The sequence below is a fragment of the Phyllobates terribilis genome, unplaced genomic scaffold, assembly GCF_046119375.1.
Source record: "Phyllobates terribilis strain yellow unplaced genomic scaffold, ASM4611937v1 Scaffold_1__5_contigs__length_1240528914, whole genome shotgun sequence".
Lineage (NCBI taxonomy): Eukaryota > Metazoa > Chordata > Amphibia > Anura > Dendrobatidae > Phyllobates > Phyllobates terribilis.
Genome location: NW_027362761.1, coordinates 156,172,122 through 156,195,153, shown reverse-complemented (window position 1 = coordinate 156,195,153; position 23,032 = coordinate 156,172,122). Strand labels below are relative to the sequence as shown.

General features: G+C 41.0%; 1 protein-coding gene across 1 annotated transcript in view; it reads left to right on the top strand.

Annotated features, from left to right (window-relative positions):
* The first annotated feature begins 15,035 nt into the window (after positions 1 to 15,035).
* The window catches only part of KDM4C (lysine demethylase 4C), a 453,452-nt gene continuing 445,455 nt past the window's right edge, over positions 15,036 to 23,032 (top strand). Inside the window, exon 1 of the mRNA XM_073668849.1 lies at positions 15,036 to 15,199. The gene's annotated coding sequence lies outside the window, so the exon portion shown is untranslated. The remainder of the gene's footprint in view (positions 15,200 to 23,032) is intronic.

Below are 23,032 nucleotides of genomic sequence, written 5' to 3'. Positions count from 1 at the left end.
ACAATAAAAGTACACATATTTGGTATCGCCGCGTCCGGAACAACCTGACCTATAAAACTGTCCCACTAGTTAACCCCTTCAGTGAACACGGTAAAAAAAAAAAAAAAAAAAAACAAGCAAAAAACAATGCTTTATCACCATACCGCCAAACAAAAAGTGGAATAACACGCGATCAAAAAGACGCATATAAATAAAAATGATACCGCTGAAAACGTCATCTCGTCCCGCAAAAAACAAGCCGCCATATAGCTCCATCAGCCGAAAAATAAAAAAGTTATAGCTCTCAGAATAAAGCGATACTAAAAAATATTTTTTTCTATAAAATAGCTTTTATTGTGTATAAGCGCCAAAACATAGAAAAATTATACAAATGTGGTACCGCTGTAAACGTACTGACCCGAAGAGTAAAGCTGCCTCATCAATTTTACCACACGCGGAACAGAATAAAAAAAAAAAAAAAAAAACAATTCCTGAATTGTTGGTTTTTGTTTATTCTGCCTCCCAAAAATCGGAATAGAAAGCGATCAAAAAATGTCACGTGCCTGAAAATGGCACCAATAACAACGTCAAGTCATCCCGCAAAAAACGAGCCGTCACATGACTGTCTGCCAAAATTTGGAAAAATTATAGCTCTCAAAATATGGCGATGCAAAAACTAGATTTTACAAAAAATGCGTCTTTTAGTGTGTGACAGCTGTCAGTCATAAAAACCCCATATGATTCTGGCATTGCTGTAATCACACCGACCCGAAGAATAAAGTCGTCTAATCACTTATACCGCACAAGGAACGGCGTCAAAAATAAACTCTTGAGTTAGGATTGGGCTAGGGTTAGGGCTGGGTTTGGGGCTAGGGTTGTGCTGGGGCTAGGGTTGTGCTGGGGCTAGGGTTGTGCTGGGGCTAGGGTTGTGCTGGGGCTAGGGTTGTGCTAGGGTTAGGGCTGGGGTTGGGATTTTTTTCAAAAGTAAGAAAAAAAGATGACGATATGGCGACTAGTGTTGAGAGCAAGTGCTCGCTACTTGAGTTTGCATCGGGTGCTCTGGTATGCATTTAGTATCGTGGGTATTTGAGTGACATGCTCGAGTCTCTGCCCCATATGCTTCGCGGCCAAAAAACTTTACGGGGATTGCCTGCCATGCACGAGCGATCCCCGCATGTTTTTTTTTGGGTGTCTAATAACCGTGAAACATGCGGAGCAGGGACTCGAGCATGTCACTCGAGCACACGCTGTACATGGTGCATACCTGAGTACCCGATGCAAACTCAAGTAGCGAGCACTTGCGCTCAAGAATAATGAAAACTTATTCAATATGATGACCTAATGTAAACAAATATTGTGCCGTACCTCTGGGTTCAAAATGTTCACTATACACCTTAATAAAATCTTTGAGGGGTATAGTTTCCAAAATGGGGACACTTGTGGGGGAGCTCCACTGTTTAGGCACATCACGGGCTCTCCAAACGCGACATGGTGTCCGCTAACAAATTGAATGGAAAATCGGCTCAAATTGTTAGCGGACACCACATTGCGTTTGGAGAGCCCCTCTGTGCCCAAACTTTGGAGCTCCCCCACAAGTGACCCCATTTTGGAAACTAGACCCCCCAAGGCACCTTTCTAGATGCATAGTGAGCACTTGGAACCCCCAGGTGCTTCACAAATTGATTCGTAAAAATGAAAAAGTGAAAAAAAAAACACTTTTTCATTTTTATGAATCAATTTGTGAAGCACCTGGGGTTCCAAGTGCTCACTATGAATCTAGATAGGTGCCTTGGGGGGTCTAGTTTCCAAAATGGGGTCACTTGTGGGGGAGCTCCAATGTTTGGGCACACAGGGACTCTCTAAATGCAACATGGTATCCGCTAACAAATTAAATGGAAAATCGGCTCAAATTGTTAGCGGACACCACATTGCGTTTGGAGAGCCCCTCTGTGCCCAAACTTTGGAGCTCCCCCACAAGTGACCCCATTTTGGAAACTAGACCCCCCAAGGCACCTTTCTAGATGCATAGTGAGCACTTGGAACCCCCAGGTGCTTCACAAATTGATTCGTAAAAATGAAAAAGTGAAAAAAAAAACACTTTTTCATTTTTATGAATCAATTTGTGAAGCACCTGGGGTTCCAAGTGCTCACTATGAATCTAGATAGGTGCCTTGGGGGGTCTAGTTTCCAAAATGGGGTCACTTGTGGGGGAGCTCCAATGTTTGGGCACACAGGGACTCTCCAAATGCAACATGATATCCGCTAACAAATTGTCGGCTCAAATTGTTAGCGGATATCATGTTGCATTTGGAGAGTCCCTGTGTGCCCAAACATTGGAGCTCCTCCACAAGTGACCCCATTTTGGAAACTAGACCCCCCAAGGCACCTATCTAGATGCATAGTGAGCACTTGGAACCCCTAGGTGCTTCACAAATTAATTCGTAAAAATGAAAAAGTGTTTTTTTTTTTCACTTTTTCATTATTACGAATCAATTTGTGAAGCACCTGGGGGTTCCAAGTGCTCACTATGCATCTAGAAAGGTGCCTTGGGGGGTCTAGTTTCCAAAATGGGGTCACTTGTGGGGGAGCTCCAAAGTTTGGGCACAGAGGGGCTCTCCAAACGCAATGTGGCGTCCGCTAACAATTTGAGCCGATTTTCCATTCAATTTGTTAGCGGATACCATGTTGCATTTAGAGAGTCCCTGTGTGGCCAAACATTGGAGCTCCCCCACAAGTGACCCCATTTTGGAAACTAGACCCCCCAAGGCACCTATCTAGATGCATAGTGAGCACTTGGAACCCCTAGGTGCTTCACAAATTAATTCGTAAAAATGAAAAAGTGTTTTTTTTTTTCACTTTTTCATTATTACGAATCAATTTGTGAAGCACCTGGGGGTTCCAAGTGCTCACTATGCATCTAGAAAGGTGCCTTGGGGGGTCTAGTTTCCAAAATGGGGTCACTTGTGGGGGAGCTCCAAAGTTTGGGCACAGAGGGGCTCTCCAAACGCAATGTGGCGTCCGCTAACAATTTGAGCCGATTTTCCATTCAATTTGTTAGCGGATACCATGTTGCATTTAGAGAGTCCCTGTGTGCCCAAACATTGGAGCTCCCCCACAAGTGACCCCATTTTGGAAACTAGACCCCCCAAGGCACCTATCTAGATGCATAGTGAGCACTTGGAACCCCTAGGTGCTTCACAAATTAATTCGTAAAAATGAAAAAGTGTTTTTTTTTTCACTTTTTCATTATTACGAATCAATTTGTGAAGCACCTGGGGGTTCCAAGTGCTCACTATGCATCTAGAAAGGTGCCTTGGGGGGTCTAGTTTCCAAAATGGGGTCACTTGTGGGGGAGCTCCAAAGTTTGGGCACAGAGGGGCTCTCCAAACGCAATGTGGCGTCCGCTAACAATTTGAGCCGATTTTCCATTCAATTTGTTAGCGGATACCATGTTGCATTTAGAGAGTCCCTGTGTGCCCAAACATTGGAGCTCCCCCACAAGTGACCCCATTTTGGAAACTAGACCCCCCAAGGCACCTATCTAGATGCATAGTGAGCACTTGGAACCCCTAGGTGCTTCACAAATTGATTCGTAAAAATGAAAAAGTGTTTTTTTTTTCACTTTTTCATTATTACGAATCAATTTGTGAAGCACCTGGGGGTTCCAAGTGCTCACTATGCATCTAGAAAGGTGCCTTGGGGGGTCTAGTTTCCAAAATGGGGTCACTTGTGGGGGAGCTCCAAAGTTTGGGCACAGAGAAGCTCTCCAAACGCAATGTGGTGTCCGCTAACAATTTGAGCCGATTTTCCATTCAATTTGTTAGCGGATACCATGTTGCATTTAGAGAGTCCCTGTGTGCCCAAACATTGGAGTTCTCCCACAAGTGACCCCATTTTGGAAACTAGACCCCCCAAGGCACCTATCTAGATGCATAGTGAGCAGTTGGAACCCCCAGGTGCTTCACAAATTGATTCATAAAAATGAAAAAGTGTTTTTTTTTTCACTTTTTCATTGTTACGAATCAATTTGTGAAGCACCTGGGGGTTCCAAGTGCTCACTATGCATCTAGATAGGTGCCTTGGGGGGTCTAGTTTCCAAAATGGGGTCACTTGTGGGGGAGCTCCAATGTTTGGGCACACAGCAGCTCTCCAAACGCAACATGGTGTCGCTAACAATTTGAGCCAATTTTGCGTTAAATTTGTTAGCGGACACCATGTTGCATTTAGAGAGCCGCTGTGTGCCCAAATATTGGAGCTCCGCCACAAGTGACCCCATTTTGGAAACTAGACCACCCAAGGCACCTATCTAGATGCATAGTGAGCACTTGGAACCCTCAGGTGCTTCACAAATTGATTCATACAAATGAAAAAGTGTTTTTTTTTTCACTTTTTCATTGTTACGAATCAATTTGTGAAGCACCTGGGGGTTCCAAGTGCTCACTATGCATCTAGATAGGTGCCTTGGGGGGTCTAGTTTCCAAAATGGGGTCACTTGTGGGGGAGCTCCAATGTTTGGGCACACAGGGACTCTCTAAATGCAACATGGTGTCCTCTAACAAATTTAACGGAAAATCGGCTCAAATTGTTAGCGACACCATGTTGCGTTTGGAGAGCCGCTGTGTGCCCAAACATTGGAGCTCCCCCACAAGTGACCCCATTTTGGAAACTAGACCCCCCAAGGCACCTATCTAGATGCATTGTGAGCACTTGGAACACTCAGGTGCTTCACAAATTGATTCATAAAAATGAAAAAGTGTTTTTTTTTTTCACTTTTTCATGGTTACGAATCAATTTGTGAAGCACCTGGGGGTTCCAAGTGCTCACTATGCATCTAGAAAGGTGCCTTGGGGGGTCTAGTTTCCAAAATGGGGTCACTTGTGGGGGAGCTCCAAAGTTTGGGCACACATGGGCTCTCCAAACACAACATGGCGTCCGCTAATTATTCAAGCAAATTTTACAATCAAAAAGTCAAATAGCGCTCCTTCCCTTCCGAGCCCTGCCGTGCGCCCAAACAGTATTTTTTCCCCAAATATTGGGTATCTGCGTGCCCAGGGGAAATTGCACAACAAATTTTGGGGTCCATTTTTTCTTGTTACCCCTGTGAAAATAAAAAAAATTGGGTCTAAATTAACATTTTTGTGAAAAAAGTTAAATGTTCATTTTTTTCTTCCACATTCAAAAAATTCCTGTGAAGCACCTGAAGGGTTAATAAAGTTCTTGAATGTGGTTTTGAGCACCTTGAGGGGTGCAGTTTTTAGAATGGTGTCACTTTTGGGTATTTTCTGTCATAAAGACCTCTCAAAGTGACTTCAAATGTGATGTGGTCCCTAAAAAAATGGTTTTGTAAATTTTGTTGGAAAAATGAGAAATCGCTGGTCAACTTTTAACCCTTATAGCTCCTTAACAAAAAAAAATTTTGGTTCCAAAATTGTGCTGATGTAAAGTAGACATGTGGGAAATGTTATTTATTAACTCTTTTGTGTGACATATCGCTCTGATTTCAGGGCTTAAAAATTCAAATTTTGAAAATTGCAAAATTTTCAAAATTTTCGCCAAATTTCCGTTTTTTTCACAAATAAACGCAAGTGATATCGAAGAAATTTTTCCACAATCATGAAGTACAATATGTCACGAAAAAACAATCTCAGAATCAGGGGGATCCGTTGAAGCGTTCGAGAGTAATTACCTCATAAAGTGACAGTGGTCAGAATTGTAAAAATTGGCCCGGTCATTAACGTGCAAACCACCCGCGGGGCTTAAGGGGTTAATCATGTATTAATTTATATGTACCCATTATGTAAGTTTACTACGATCCTAGTACCTCACCTTCTGTATACCACCTGTTGGACTCTGTTTTGTTGATTCTATATGTCTAATTTTATCTAATAAAGTTGTTCTATTTTGTCATTATTCTACTGTTGTGCAATCTAATTGTAGGGTACTATATTCGTGTGTTTGCACAGCCACTATATGCTTATCCATATGTGTTGCTAATCTAGTTGTCTGGCTTTCCTCACCAGATTCCACTTCAGATTCAGATTTCTCTGCATTGGTTCCCCCATCACTTATGTGGTCCTCCTCTTCGGACAAATTTTCAAGCGGGACATCATCATCTGAATTGGAGGCGTTGACAAGCTCCTCCAATTCAGCTTCAGTCAATATCCGTTTTCTCATCATGCAAAAAGGCAACACTGTGGAATGAAAAAATAAAATCTATACATAAACAACAATAATAAAATGAGAGAACAAACTATTACCAGTTTCACAACAATACACACAATAAGGGCCCCGTCACACATTGAGACATCCCCTGCGATTGCGATGCTGGAGCGTCGCAAACGAGACCATCAATATAAGCATGCACTCGTTCTATCACAGCAGTGAGAATATATCCTCCTCATAAGCAGACATTGAGTCTACACAGCCCTAATGCTCCCCCCACTTGTATACCAAAGAATGGGTCATCAAAAGTACAAGTCTCAGGCAAGATGAAATAAGTCAAATAAACAGAAAAAGCCATTTATATCAAACAGAGAAAAGAAGTGGGCAAATATCTGTAAAATTACAGATGATTATCCACATGCATGCTGAAAACAACATCAGAAAAAGGAGGAATATAACTCAGCGATATATTGCAAAAATATTTTATTTGAATATAATGCACAAAAAAGGGTACAGATAGAAATTCAGACAATGAAGTAGTGTCAGATGATAAAGTGCTTCCAGGTAGCGTAAATATAATAATACATTTATAATAAATCCGTGAAACCGCAAAATTGCACGCTGCCCACAAAATAGCCTAATTGTAAATAATATTACAAAAAGAGTCAGTAGACTGGGGCAGGAATCACAGGATTGACATGAGTAACCCAAACCGTGGGAATCATAATCTCACTAAGTGTTATATGAAAGAAAATTATAGATTAAGAGATGAAAATGTAAGTGTTCTTGGTATACAACCATATGCCCATTTCCATAACCAGAAACATATAGCAAAAAGCGAGATAATTACCTGACACGGATGCACAGCGGGGGGGAGGTGAGAGGATAGTAAGGGTGATGGCTCAACGCGCGTTTCGCGGCGTCCCAAGCCGCTTTCTTAAGGGCAAAAAGATTCACGGATTTATTATAAATGTATTATTATATTTACCCTACCTGGAAGCACTTTATCATCTGACACTACTTCATTGTCTGAATTTCTATGTGTACCCTTTTTTGTGCATTATATTCAAATAAAATATTTTTGCAATATATTGCTGAGTTATATTCCTCCTTTTTAAGATGAAATAAGTGCTGGGCATTATTTCAACAAGCAGGCAGTGACCATTGTCTTACATCATGACACAGTAATCAACCAATGGCTGAGCAAAATAAAAAAAATTCTGCTTTACACTATACAATCTAATCAAAAGAATTGAATAATTTGAGAATAAAAGAATAGTTTATCTGCTACATACCTGTAAGGCTATGTGCCCACGATGCAGAAATGCTCAGGATTTTTTCCTGAGCGTTTCTGCATCTCCCTGGCAGAAAAAAAGCATGCGGATTGTACATGCCTTTTTCCTGCCAGGGACAAGCGGAAGTGAAGCGTTTTTGCATGCATTTCCGCATGCGGGTTGTCAAGCGCTTTCCAAGCGATTTTAGCTTCACTTGGAAAGTGCTTGACAACTTGGTCACACTATATAAATCCATGCAAACGGCATGGATTTATATAGTGTGACCGAAAGAATGGTAAAAAAAAAAAATATTATACTTTATTCTTTTTTTTACAGGTACTATGGTACCCGGGTCAGGAGGAGAGTCTCCTCTTCTTCAAACCCGGGTACCATCTTTGAAACGCATGGAATCTGCATGTACAGATTCAGTGATGCGGATGACATGCGTTTCAATGCAAGTCAACGGCAGCGAAAACGCCGCGCTTCCGCAAAATAATTGGTAGTGCTGCAGATTTTTCCGCAATGATAATCCGCAGCGGAAATTTCCGCAGTATGTGCACAGCACATGCGGATTATCAATGGGGAACATGGCAGACCTTCTACCAAGCGTTTCTGGCGCTGCGGAAATGCTTAAAAAACGCATAATGGCACACAGCCTAACTACTATACATGTGCTCTCTCTGGGTTCTCTCCAGCAGTACTGAAAGTGAAATAACTGTATAGACTAGTATGGTAATTGTCTACTGATAAGATCAGAGAAAACACCACCCTTTAGCATAAGATAGCCCACAGTAAAACAAACACATTTGTCAAACAGAATTTATTAGTGCTCTTTTCAGGTCAGCATTACACAGTAATAGAACCAGCTAACACAAGGAAAATATGAAAATCCTTTAATTTACAATGTGAAATGTTGACAACTGAACTATTTTCTATATGAACAGTAGGGTAAATAAGATACAGCGAAAAAATTCTGCACACAACTATACTGGAAGCGAATCCGTCTGCTGTATCGTAATTTGAAAATGTATGTATGTGTAAATCTGCACGGACCAAAAGGACCTAGATAAATTAATAAATAGTAGTAGATGCAATATATAGTCCAAAATGAGATTAGAACTCCTTGTTTTACTCAAAAAATGGCTGGAGATTAGTATAAAAGGCTATCGGTCATTTTTGACCGAACAGTACAAGTGTAAAAAAAAATGTGGCGCAAAAAGTAAACAAAAAAAAACTACCCATAGTAAGAACCCCTCAAATGACAATTAACCACAACTTTCAGAACCGCATAATGAATATCTAAAAAATATCACATTTCAAATTCAGTCATTTTTGAAAGAACAGAACAGCACGGTTAATACAAATTCAATTTAAGAACACACCTACAGAACTTTATTTTTTTGTATCTGAGGGACTGCCTGTATTGAACTTAGTATTTGTAAACTATTCGGTACTTTCTAAGGCAGGGGTCTCAAACCTGGCCAGGTAAGTGGACCACACATAAAAAAAAAATAATTTGACAGGCCACATTCTTTGAGGGACGAGACAACGTTTTCAATTATACAATTTTTTTTCTATACGACTTTTTGATCATTCTTGGAACATTTTCGGCCTGTTTTTATGTATTTATTTTTTAATAGTACATATGGGTTATGGCACAGTTTTATAACTTGGGTTGTTATGGTTTTGGCGATACCAAATGTGTACTTTTTGTTTAATTCAGCTTTTACATAAAACAGTATTTTTAGTGAGACAAATGTTTTCCATTAAGTTTTCATACTTTATTTTCAATTTTTTTTTTTAATTTTTACAATTATTTTCCACTTTTTTTGTCTCCCAATTAGCCCCATACGTACAGTAATTCTGGCCTCTATAGGGTAATAATGTCCCTCTTCCTGTAGTAATTTCCTCCAACTTGTAATAATATCATCCATCCAGTAATTATATCCCCCTTCCTTTAATAATGTCCCTCATCCTGGTCCCCATCTTGCAGCAATGTTCCCAATCCTGGTCCGTAATCATTGTAGTAATGTCCGCAATCCTGGTCAATAATCTCTGTAGTCATGTCTCATTCTGGTCCCCATCTTGTAGTAATGTTCCCATTCCTGTAATAATGTCCCCTATCTTTTAGTAATGTCCCTCATCCTTGTCCCCATTGTGTAGTAATGTCCTCCATCCTGGTCTGCATCTTGTTGTAATGTCTCCCATCCTGCACTAATGTCCCCATCATATAATAATGCCCCTCATCATGTAGTTATGTCCATTATCCTGGTCCTCATGTTGTAATAATGTCCCCATCTTGTAATAATGTCCCCATTTTGTAATAATGTTGTAGTAATGTTCTCTATCCTGGTCTCCATCTTGTAGTAATGTCCCCCATTCTGGTCCCTACCTTACAGCAACGTCCCCCATTTTACCGCTTTCCCATACACATTAACCCCTTCACCCTGTAGCCTGTTTTCACCTTCCTGACCAGGCCAATTTTTTCAATTATGATCAGTGTCACTTTATGAGGTAAGAACTCAGGAACGCTTTACATATACCAGTGATTCTGATTTTTTTTCCCGTAACATGTTGTACTTCATATTATTGGTAAACTTAGGTTGATATGATTTTTGATTATTTATGAAAATATCGAAAATTGGACAAAAAAATGTGAAAATATCACAATTTTCAAACTTTGAAATTTTATGTCCTTAAACCAGATAGTTAATAAATAACATTTACCACATGTCTACTTTACATCAGCATCATTTTTTAAATACATTTTTTTTGTTCTAAAGTTAGAGGGGTTAAAAGTTTATCAGCAATTTCTCATTTTACCAACAAAATTTACTACCTGTGTGACAGAAAATGCCCAAAAAGTGACACCAATTTAAAAACTGCACCCCTCAAACTGCTCAAAACCACATTCAAGAATTTTATTAACCCTTTAGGTGCTTCACAGGAATTAAAGCAATGAGGAAGGAAAAAATGAAAATTAAGATCTCTCCCTAAACTTGCTTTAGCCCCAAATTTTTTCTTTTCACAGTAGCAACAGGAGAAAATAAACCACCCAATTTGTTGTGAAATTTCTCCAGAGTACTTTGATAGCCCATATATGGTGGAAATCTACTGTTTGGGCACACAGCAGAGCTCAGAAGGGAAGGAGCACCATTTGACTTTTGAAGCACAAAATTGGCTGGAAGGTATAGTGGACGCCATGTCGCGTTTACAGAGCTCCTGATCTGCCTAAACAGTGGAAACCCCCCACAAGTGACCCATTTTGGAAACTACACCTCTCAAGGAATTTATCTAGAGGTGTGGCGAGCACCTTGAACCTACAAGTGCTTCATAGAATTTGATAAAGCTGAGCTGTGAAAATGAAAATTAAGGTTTTTCCCCAAAAAATGTTATTTTAGCCCCTAATTTTTTATTTTCACAAGTGTAACCGGAGAACTTGGACCACCTAGTTTGTTGAGCAATTTCTCCTGAGTACGCTGATAGCCCATATGTGGTGCAAAACTACTGTTTGGATACACAGCAGGGCACGGAAGGGAAGAGCACCATTTGACTTTCGGAGTGCAAAATTGGCTGGAATGGATAGCGGACATCATGTCTCGTTTAAAAAGCCCTGATGTACCAAAACAGTGGAAACCCCCCACAAGTGACCCATTTTGGAAACTACACCTGTCCAGGAATTTGTCTACAGGTGTAGTGAGTACCTTGAACCCACAGGTGCTTCAAAGAATTTGATAACTTTGAGCAGTGAAAATGAAAATTCAGATTTTTTTACCCCAAAAAATGTTGCTTTAGCCCTAAATTTTTCATTTTCTCAAGGGTAGCAGGAAAAAATGACCTACCTAATTTGTTGTGCAATTTCTCTTCAGCAAGCCGATATCCCATGTGTGGTGGGAAACTACTGTTTGGTCAGACGGCAAGGCTCCACCATTCGACTTTTGGAGCGCAAAATTGGCTGTAATAGTGGATGCCATGTTGTATTTGCAGAGCCCCTGATGTATCTAAAGTGAAAAGCCAAATGACCCCATTTTGAAAACTACACACCTCAAAGAATTTATCTAGAGTTGTGGAGAGCACCTCAAACCTGCAGGTGCTTCCCAGAATTTTATAACGTTGAGCCGTGAAAATAAAATATGAAATTTTTCCTACAATAATGTTGTTTTAGTCCCAAATTTTTAATTTTCACAAGGGTTAACAGAAGAAAACAAATGGTACCATTTGTTAAGCAATTTCTCCTGTGTATGCCAATGTGGTCAAAAACTACTTTTGAGGTAGTGCAAAAGCTCAGAAGGGAAGGAGTGCCATATTATAGGGCAGATTTTGCTGTTATGGTTCGTGGGTGCCATGTCACATTGGAAGAGCTCCTGAGGAGCCAGAACAGTAAAACCCCCACAAGTGACCCCATTTTGCAAACTATACACAGTAATTAATTCATCTAACGGTACAGTGATCGTATTGACACCAAGGGTTAGTCACGGAACCTTATATCATTGTTATCTTATTATATTATTACCACAAAAATTTTGATTTAGCCCCAGATTTTACATTTCCACATGGGGAAATTGGTAAAAATGGCACCAAAATTTATCACACAATTTCAGCTAAATGTGGCAATATCTCATATGTGGTTGTATAGCACTGCTTAGCCACAAGGCGAGACTCGGGAGGGAAGGAGCGCTATTTGACTATTGGAGCATAGATTTTCCTAAAATAGCTTGCGGACTCCATATACAGAGCCCCTAAGTTCCAGAACAGCAGAATCACCCCTCAAGTGACCCCATTTTGTAAATTACATCCCTATGGGAATTTATCTACAGGTTTAGTGATGATTTTGACTCAATTGATGTTTTCCAGGAACAAATCGCAATAGATGTTGATAAGTGAAAATTGCAAATCTGTCATTTTAGCGCCCAGTATGTTGTAGTGCCCATACATTGTAGTGCTCAGTATACTGTAGTACCCGTACATTATGCCCAGCTCGTTCTTATAGAAACATGACCCTGTAAATTAAATGGGCTCTCATTGGTACAGTGCTTTAGGCACATTGTGTGGCTTAGGAAGGGGGATTTGGATTTGAGAGAGAAAAATTCACTGGATTTCTTTGGGGAGAGGGAGGGGGGGGGGGGCCATTGCGCTTCTCCAGAGCCTTTGTGTTACCAGTAACATGGAACCTCCTATATTTCCATTGACAGATGAGGGATCTGAGTGGGGACTTACTTTGTGGATTGAGTTGAAGTTTTTGTTGGGAACATTTTACATAATATTTTGGATCACATTTCTGCTGCACTCTATGCTGACCACTTATATCGAGGTCTCCATCTAAATCTCCGAATGACGTGATTCAGATGAAACCCCCAAGGGATCCATTCACTATAATAAGGCATCAGAGTTACTCTGGACTCCATCTGGCCTCTGTTCAGCGGTGTCCTTCTTTTCAGAGGTGCACAAAAGTGGGGCTGACTGCGCTTTTATGCATGCATAAAAATACTGACAAAGCCGGATCATAGGCTAGACGGCGACCACAGTGCCTACATCTGCCTCATTATAGGGCATCTTCCGCCGGGGGTTCCGTCTGAATCAAGTATAACAGAGATTTACATGGAAACCCCAATGTAAGGGCTCAGCGCAGAGCAATTTTTTTAATGTTTGGGCACTATCACACTAAAAAAAATGTTTTTTTTTGTTACAAAAAAAAAGTTTCTGAATCACCATATTTTGAGAGCAAGCATTTTTCTAGATTTGCGCTGACAGAATCATGTGAGGGCTTGTTTTTTTGTGGGATGAGTCAGAGTTTTTATTGGTATAATTTTTGTGCACATAACGTTTTTGATCGTTTTCTATTCCAATTTTTGGGAGGCAGAATGAACCAGCAATTCAGGAATTCGTTGTTTTTTTATATGCCGTTCCGTGTGTGGTAAAATGGATAAGACAGCTTTATTTTTCGGGTCAGTACGTTAACAGTGATACCACATTTCTGTCTTGTTTTTATGTTTTGTTGATTTTACACAATATAAACAATTTTATTAAAAAAAAAATAGTTTTTGCACTGCTGTATTCTGAGAGCTATAGCTTTTTTTTCTCTGCTGATGGAGCTGTATGGCAGCATGTTTTTTGCGGGACAAGATGACGTTTTCATTGCCACTATTTTTATTTATACACATTTTATTGTGTTTTATTCCACTTTTTGTTTGGTGGGTTGATGAAAAAGCATTGTTTTTTGCCACTTTTTTTTTTTTTGTGTTCACTAAAAGGGTTAACTAGTGTAGCAGTTTAATAGATCGGGTTGCTGTGGACACGGCGATACCAAATAGGTGCACTTTTTTTAATGTCTTGCTGCCTTTACACGATACACAATAAAAAACTTTTTTTTTTAGAAAAAAATAATTGTTTTTGCATATGCCATACGTTTTTTATTCCTACGTTGATGGAGCTGCATGGCTGCTTGTTTTTTTGCCGAACAAGATGTTTTCATTGATACCATTTTTATTTACATCAGACTTTTTCAGCGCGTTTTTATTCCACTTTTCGTTCGGCAGTATGATGTAAAAGCATCGTTTTTCCTTTTTTTTTTACGGTGCTCACTGAAGGGGTTAACTAGTGTGACAGTTTTAAAAATCGGGTCTTGACGCGGCAATTACAAATATGTGTACTTTGTTTATTTTTGTTTTTACATATATGTATTTATTGGTAAAATATTTTTTTTTCTTCTTTGTGATTTTTTTTTCAATATTTTTACAATTTTTTAAAACGGTTTCCTTTTTTTTTTACCTTGTCCCAGGATGGGACATCAACTTTCGATGCCCTGATCTAATACTCCGCATTGCTTTTGCAGTGCTCTCATCAGGAACTTACAGACCACCGAACCTGCGGTCACCTTTTGGCTGGGGGTCATCATGCAGACCATTGGCATAACACGATCACAAGCGCATCGTGCCGATCTGAGCAGATGTGGTATGATCAGACCATGTTCCTGCACGGTCAGACACAGCTATTACACAGTACACAGCAGGGGCACATTTATAAGATTATCTCAGCACAGGAACATTTTATATAAACACATCCAATTGTGGAAGTTATTGTTATTCCAAGATCTACTGATTAAAATGTACTTGGTTAGTGGTAAAACCTCTTTAAGTGCTCTGTCATACCCTTAGCACTTATTCCTCATTTGCATGAGAATGAAAAAGCCAATTTCCTGGGAAAGCTGCAAAACTGATACAAGATATAGAGCTATCAATGGCTTTCCATTTCATCACAGCCCTACATTCCCTTGGAGAGGACAGTAATATGACTGGACTATGGTGCTGGGGTCTAGGCCTCATCCCACTCCTTACATAGAGCTGTTATTTCCCTCACACAGAGCTCATTTCACTATATAGGTTCTGTCATGTGTGGCAGCCATTATGGCACCCAGGACCAGAGTTGGCAGACTGCTCTTTCCAGTCACAGCTATGGCCCCACTGAGGTGCAGCCATGAAGCAGTGCGGGTGAGTGGCTGCTGCACGACCGTTGCTAGCTCCCGCCCTCATCTATTCAGCCAGCAGCTCCAGTCACACAGTTGGGGGATTGTGAACGCGCCTCGGGAACCCGCGCGTTGTTTGTAGCTCCGCCTCCCTCACCCAGTTAACCCCCTGTAATCCGGCACATCCTGACGTCACGTTCACGACGTCATCAACCTCAGCCGGAGACAGCCTTGGAAGCACGGAGCGGCGAAGCGACTGACTTGTTGCGGTGTTTAACGGACTCCAGCCTGGAGAGGCGACGTAACGTGACTGGAGAAGCGGGTATGTGAGCGGCCCTGTGAGTGAGGGTGCACGGACTGTGAGGGAAGCCCCGGGCATGTTCTCTGTAGGAGCTTCAGCCCTGGGGTGGGCAGCGCCTCCATGTATGTCTTGTGTGTGACTGAAGCAGGCCGAGCGGGGCAGCCCCTCCGTGTCTGCTGCCTCTGCTTGTGTGTTTATTTACTACCTCCACATAATGACATGGGGAGGCTCAGCGGCGCTGCTGCAGCCATGTTTGGTGTGGGCAGGAAGCGAAGTTTTACCTCAGTTTTGGGAAATGCGTTCAGATGTAAACAGTCTGAGGATCAGTAGTGTAGGACTGTCGTGGATCGGTCACCCGTGGGGCACCCCGTGTCATAACATTGGTGGAGAAACGTATACACAGGAGCGATCACGATCGTCCTCTGATATCAGTTGTATCTGTATAAGTACAGCACTGCAGGACAGGCGTGGATTGTATCATGTGGGGCTCTCCTGCTATCTGTGCAGTAACGCACCCGATCACGATCGTCTTTTCATGTCTCAGTGGCAGCACACACACACACACAATCAGATCTGATTGTGTTTCCTCTGAAGCGCTTCCTTGTTGCACTTCTTATGCCATTTGTCTAGGGCAGCTGTCACCAGGCATGGCAGTACCCACAAGGATGTGACAAGCGGTTTCCAAGTCTATTGTGCTTAGAACAGAAATGAAGTTGCAGTTAGGAGCAATCCCCTGGTCTGATGTCTTGTGACTGTTGTCGAATGGCTCTGTATGGGTGCTATGTGATTGATCTGTCCCCCTATACAGGAGATCACTGACCCAGGTCAAGTCTGATATACTTAATTGGGCTGTTCACACCACAGTTTTACAGTATCCGTGACAGATACGTAAGATTCCAGAAAAACTAATTTCTGATGTGACCTCCAGTGTTTCCATTGGCTGTAATGGAAGAAACAAGCTAAAATTGCAAAGTTTAGTATACCTTTTGTCTGCTGTACAGCAGCATCTTTTGTTTCTTTTTGGTATATAAAAGCGTAGACTAATGCTTTATGCCTTCCTGCAAAAAAACAAAAACAAAAAAACAGCACACATTTTATTTACTTGGAAGTCAATAGAAAACGTGTGTAAGCGTATGTCAATGACAAAGATATATAATCTTTATACTTCTTCTAGACCAGCAGGACAACATTTCACACCCCCTTATACCTCCCATATAAGCCCAACCTACTTCATATGTTTCACAAATACTTAGTTTGTATAATTTTTTCAGTAAATGAACAAACATGACCATATGTTAAAATGGGGCATGCATTGAAAATATTTTTGTATCCATTTTTAATGGTTATGTGTAATTAATCTGTCAAGCGTACTGCAAAAATGTGACGTGATGCTTATTTCTCGTAAACCATCTTAATTCCTTCCCAACATAGCAAGCTTCTCTTCATTTTACAATTTCTGCCTTCCTAGAGCTGTTGCTTTTTTATTTTTTAGTCAACGTGGCTGTGTAAAGGCTTGTTTTTGTGTTAATGGGAACCTGTCACTCCCAAAATGCAGTCTAATGTACCATGTTATAGAGCAGGAGGAGCTAAACAGGTTGATATATCTTTTTGTGAGAAAAGATTCAGTATAACCTGTGTGTTATTGATTTAATCCTCTGCTCTTTCTGGGATTTTGAGTCCAGTGGATTGTCCTATCAGTGACTAATATCTTTCTACTTATAAAAGTGCATACAGAGGTAGCTGTCAGTCGCTGATAGTACTGCCCACTGGACCAAGGATCCCAGAAAGAACAGAGGTTAAAACACTGGTTATCATGATTTTTTTTCTCACAAAACTATCTACTCAGCTTCCCCTGTTGTATAGCATATGGTTTCTGCAGATTGGATTTCATTTTTATGGTGATTGGTTCTCTTTGACCCCTTCATGACCTTTGACATACCTATACGTCATGGTTGGAAAGGGGTTTCAGATCTTTGAAGTATGGATACATCATGCGGGGCACAGGAGCTGTTCCCGCACAATTGCTGCCAGGAGCTTGGCTTAAGTGATAGCCGAGCCCAGGCTGTCATGGCATGGAGCGGTGCCCATACCACTGCAGGCTGTTTTACCCGCTAAATGCCGCGATCAATAACTAGCTCAAGATTTAGGAGGCTGGGAGAGAGAGCGAGAGAGGGAGCCTCCTCCATCAGCACCCTTGCAATGTCATCACAGGCTGCCGATTGTTGCCATGATGACTTCCTGGTCAGCCAGCTACAGCGTGCCTGTTAGAATGTCTTTTAGACCATTCTTTCAACATGGTCTCTCAGTGTATCACTGACAGCTATAATGCATTATACCAGCGATCACAGTAATAAAAGTCCCAAAGATGGACTAAGTAAAAAAAAAAAATCACAAAATAAAAAAAAATGAAACCCATTCTATCAATAAATACATATATTTATGTAAAAACGAAAATAAATAAAAAAAAAAGTACACATTTGGTATTGCTGGAACAGCCCGATCTATAAGGGCTCTTTCACATCTCAGTGTGTCCGGTATGTGTGGTGACAGCTTCCACATGTACCAGAGACACTGACGCACGTAGACCCATTCAAATGAATGGGTCTGCGCACATGTCAGTGCGTTTCCACGGAACGTATGTCCGTGTGCTCCACACACTGACATGTCCGTTTTTGGCTGGCAGCACGGATCACACGAAACCATTCAAGTCAATGGGTCCGTGTAAACACGTGCCGCACACGGATGCCATCCGTGTAACACGGACAGGTGTTAGGGAATCAGTGCTACAGTTAGTGCTGTTCCCCAGCGCCGGGTGCTGAACACTGCTCTCATCATAGTCCGCTTCCTGTGCTGCGATCATAACCAGAGGGATAATGATGAGAGTAGTAGTCTGCTCCCGGTGTCTCCATCTGTAAAAATAAGAATAAAATAATTTAAAAAAAAATCATTATACTCAACTGTCCTATGTGTCCCCCGCTGTAATCCATGCGACCGCTCACGCCGGGGAGAATGACTCCTGCAGCGAGCGGGCCTCGGAGCTGCGCTCAGTGAGTGACAGGATACTCCTCACTGAGCCCATCTCTGGGGCCCGCTCGCTGCAGGAGTCATTCTCCCCTGTTCCTCTGCTGCGTGGTCGCATTGATTACAGCAGGGTACACTTAGTACATGGATTTTTAAAAAAATTTTATTCTTATTTTTACAGGTGGACCCTGCGGGAGCATACTACTACTCTCATCATGGTTCCCTGCCGGTGCTGATCGCAGCGCCGGCAGGGGACAATGATGAGGACAGCGTTCAGCAGCCGGCGCTTGGGAACAGCCCTAACTGTACACTGATTCCCAAACACCGGCATATGTGCTGATGCGGCACACTGTTGCCAGACGTGTGCACGCCGACACGGATATCTCCGGTACTGTTTTTTCCGATACCGGAAAGATCAGGACGTGTGAAAGAGCACTAAAACTGTCGCACTCTTTAACCCCTTCAAACCTTTTCATCAAACCGCCGAAGAAAAAGTGGAATAAAAAGCGATCAAAAAGATGAATGTAATTAAAAATGGTATAGCTGAAAACGTCATCTTGTCCCGCAGAAAAAAAAACAAGCCACCATACAGCTCAGTCATTGGAGAAATAAAAGTTATAGCTCTCAGAATATAGCGATGCAAAAGCAATTCATGTATTGTTTGTTTTTATTCTTCCTCTCAAAAATCGGACAGCGATCAAAAAATTTTATGTGCCCGAAAATGGTACCAATAAAAATGTAAAAGCGTCCTGCAAAAAACAGGCCCTCACATGCCTCTGTCGGAAGAAATCTAGAAAAATTATAGCTTTCAAAATATGGCCATGCAAAACTTTTTTTTGTGTGATCGTAGCCAAACAAAACAAAAAAAATATATAAATCTGGTATCACTGTAATCTTACCATCCCGAAGATTAGTAGTGTAATCACTTATACCGCATGAGGAATGGTGTATAAAAAAAAATAAATAAATAAATAAATAAATTCTTGACTTGCATTCTATGCTGTGCTTACACTGGGGTTTCCCTGTAAATCTCTGCAATACGTGATTCAGATGGAACCCCTGACATAAGATTCCCTATAGTGAGACAGACGGAAACAGCGTGGACGCCGTCTGGCCTATTATCTGGCAGTGTCCGTCATTTTAGGGGTGCAGAAAAGCGCGGTCGACCACAGTTTTGTTAATACCTGAAGGGCTGTACATGGCTAAACAGAGGCCGGTGTAACTCTGCTGCCTCGTTAGTGAATGGATCAGTGTTTCAGATATTTAGATGGAAACCGTGATGTAAGTGCTCAGCGTAGAGCGCAGGGTAAAAGGTGAACTGATCCAAAATGTTCGCTGCCACTAATAAAAGCTTCAACTCAACCCACAAAAAATAAGTCCTCATTCTGGTCCATCACCTCTTAACAGAAATATAGGGGGTGTCCATGTTACTGGTAACAAAAAAGGTCTGGAAAAGCGACATGGCTCCCACCAAAAGAAATCTAGTGAAATCTGTGCTCTTAAATTCGGATGCCCCACAATGCGCCGAAACACCGTTAGCATCCACATGTTTGAAATTAATGTAGTGAGGAGAGCCCACTTAATTTACTGGTGCGTGGCTCCTGAAGCAAAAACTAGGCACAGTGTATTGGGCACAGCAATGTACGGGCACTACAAAGGCATATTTGCAGTTTTCACTCTGCAACTTCCACTGAGTGTCTGTTTCTGGAAAACGCCCATAGCGTAAAAATCGACACTACATCCATAGATGAATTCCCAGAGGGGTGTAAATTCCAATGAGGAGGTCACTTGAGGGGGTTTAGACACATTAGGTGTTCTATAAATGGAGTCCACAAACTATTCTAGAAAAATCTGCGCTGTAAAAATCAAATGGCGCTCCCTCACTCCCGAGCCTTGCTGTGTGGCCAAACAGTACTGTGCAGCTTTATATGGGGTATTGCCACATTCAGGATGGCACATTTTGGCACTAAACTTTATCAGCATACACAAGAGACAAATGAGCTCTGACAAAACCGCTGTAAAAAAAAAAAACAAAAAAAACCCCAGCAATAACTCAGGAAAAACAGCTTTCTTGGGGGCAGATTCTTCACTGCCAAGAGAGCAGATTTTGCTGCAGAAAAAAACGCAGCATGTGAACATAGTACGCTGTAAGGCTATGTGCCCATGATCAAGCTATAACAGCGCTTTGGACGCAGCGTATTTTCGTCCAAAGGTAAATCCGCATGTGTTCATTGAACATTCTATTGTGGAAATTTCTGCAACAGAAATTGACATGCTGCAGCTTGTAAAGCCGCGGTGGCAAATAGAAGCACAGTGGGCATGAGATTTCTATAAATCCGATCCACTGTGCCTGTACAACACAAGTGAGCTGCGTCCAAAACGCTGCTATTATGGATCGTGGGCACATAGCCTAAGGGTATCTGCCTACTTAGGAGAAATTACGCAACAATTTGTATGGTCCATTTCCTCCTGTTACCCTTGTGAAAATGACAAGTTTGGGGTTAAGGGAACATTTTTGTAGGGGGGAAAAAGTAAAATTTTAATTTTTTTGCTTTAATTCCTGTGAAGCACCTGAAGGGTTAATGAACTACTTGAATGTGGTTTTGAGTACTTTGCGGGGTGCAGTTTTTAAAATGGTGTCACTTTTGGTTATTTTCTGTCATATAGGCCCCAAATGATGTGATCCCTTTAAAAAAAAAAAAAAAAAAAAATGATTTTGTCGGAAAAAATGAGAAATTGCTGATAAACTTTCAACCCTTCTAACTTCTTAACAAAAAAAAGGTTTAAAAAATGATGGTGATGTAGCGTAGACATGTGAAATGGTATTTATTAACTATTTTGTGTGACATAACTCTGATTTAAGGGCATAAAATGAAGTTTGAAAATTGTAAAATGTAAAAAATTTTCACCAAAATTCCAATATTTTCACAAATAAACGAAAAAAATATTCACTTAAATTCACCACTAACAAAGTACAATGTGTTGTGATAAAACAGGCTGACTGGTGAAAGGGTTGAGAGTTGTCTTTTATGCAAGTTTACTTTACAGTATAAGGTATTGAAAAAATGTTTGGGTTGGAATGGGAAATAAAACATCAACTATGTAGTGTGTAGTTTTTTTGTTTTTTTAAAATTTTAAAAAGGAACAGACAGCTGCTTCATTCTGCATGAATCCGTGCCTCAGCCACTTCTAAAAGCCGGCCGGAGACCATGTTACCCAGGTGACCAATCCCATGAGGCTGTGGCAGGGTTCTCCTCACCCCACTTGGATAGGTCTATCCCTGTATACACACATAGGAAGTGACCTGTCAGTCAAGGGAGGCTTTGACAGGTCGCCGGGGTCCTGCCTCTTGGACTAGTCACCAGTGCTTCCCAGCAGGCTTTTAAAAGTATGTGTTCTCTGGGACACTGCAGTGTTTCTGAGTAAAACATCCACAGCTTAAATGACTGGATTCTGATTAGTGACTGGAGGTGGATTCTGATTAATGCTGCCCGTGGTTCAGGCATAATGAACCATGTCCATTTCACTTTAATAGAAATCGCTGTAAGGCTATGTTCACACATCATTATTTTTTCAGTGTTTTTATTCAAATTTTCAGCTTCAGTTTGCAGTATCAGCAAAGTCTATTAGATTCCTCAAATCTCATGCACGCGTCATGGTTGTTGGGTTGTTGTTTGTTCAGTATTTTATGCTTTGCATGTTTTTTGTTTTCAAAAGAGAGCATGTCACTTCGTTCAGCGTTTTTTCACCTATTGGAAGTAATGGGTGGTGAAAAAAGAACGCTGAAAAAACGCACCTAAAAAAAGCAAGAAAAATCCTGGAACAACCTCCTGCCAAGAGATCAGGTTTTGCTGCAGAAAGTGAACACTGAAAAAATCATCATGTGTGAACATAGCCTAACAGTAAAAATGACATGTTAACTTTATAACTATTTTTAGGTTTTTTTATTAAAAAAAATAAATAAAATAAATTGTATTGCCATATTCTGAGAGTTATAACTATTTTATTTTTACAACAGTGGTGCTAAGAAGGCTTGTTTTTTGGCGGCTGCAGTTTTTATCTATACCAATTTGGACTGCGAAGGAGCTTTTTGAACCTTTTTTTTTTTACCATCTTTTTTTTTTTTTTGTGGCAGGGTGATTACAAAGCAGCAATTTGGGCATTTTTGTTATTCGTTTTTAAAATGCATATATTTTATTTTTTATTGAAATTAGCTTTCTTGTCATATTAGGAGATTTAAACTTAAGATATCTGTGATTGCTGCCAGGGCTGTGGAGTCGGAGTCAGTATCCATTTTGGTGGAGTCGGAATCGGATCTGTATAAAATGGACCGACTCCAACTTCTAAAATATATAATAAATTGGGAACAGTAGTTCAATGCAGTTTGTGGGGAATATTTTTTTTTCATAAGAATTTTGAGAAAGTTATGAAATGTCCTATTCCTGATCTAAGGGTCTAGACTTTTAGCTGAGACACTGAAGCCAGGGCTGCTGGGGCTCTTAACCTCTCAGGGTCACTCCCCTTACTGCCCTCTGGTTGGACTTAAATCTCCACCCCTGGTCTCTCTCAGCTACAAACTCTAAAAACTAAAATGGGCTATACCTCCTTAGTGGACGGTCCAAGGGAGCTGGTTGTGGTGTTATCGGATCCAGCCGGGCCTCTGCTAAGCGTGGATACCAAGCACTGGGGCCCTAGGGGCTCCTGCAAGGCTGTGCCGTGTATCTCCCTTTCCCTACTAGCTGAACTGACATTCCCCATTCTCTTGGGTTTCCAAAAATCTACTTGGTGTGTCACTGGTATGTATTGTATTCCCATAACTCTGTGTTGAATTAT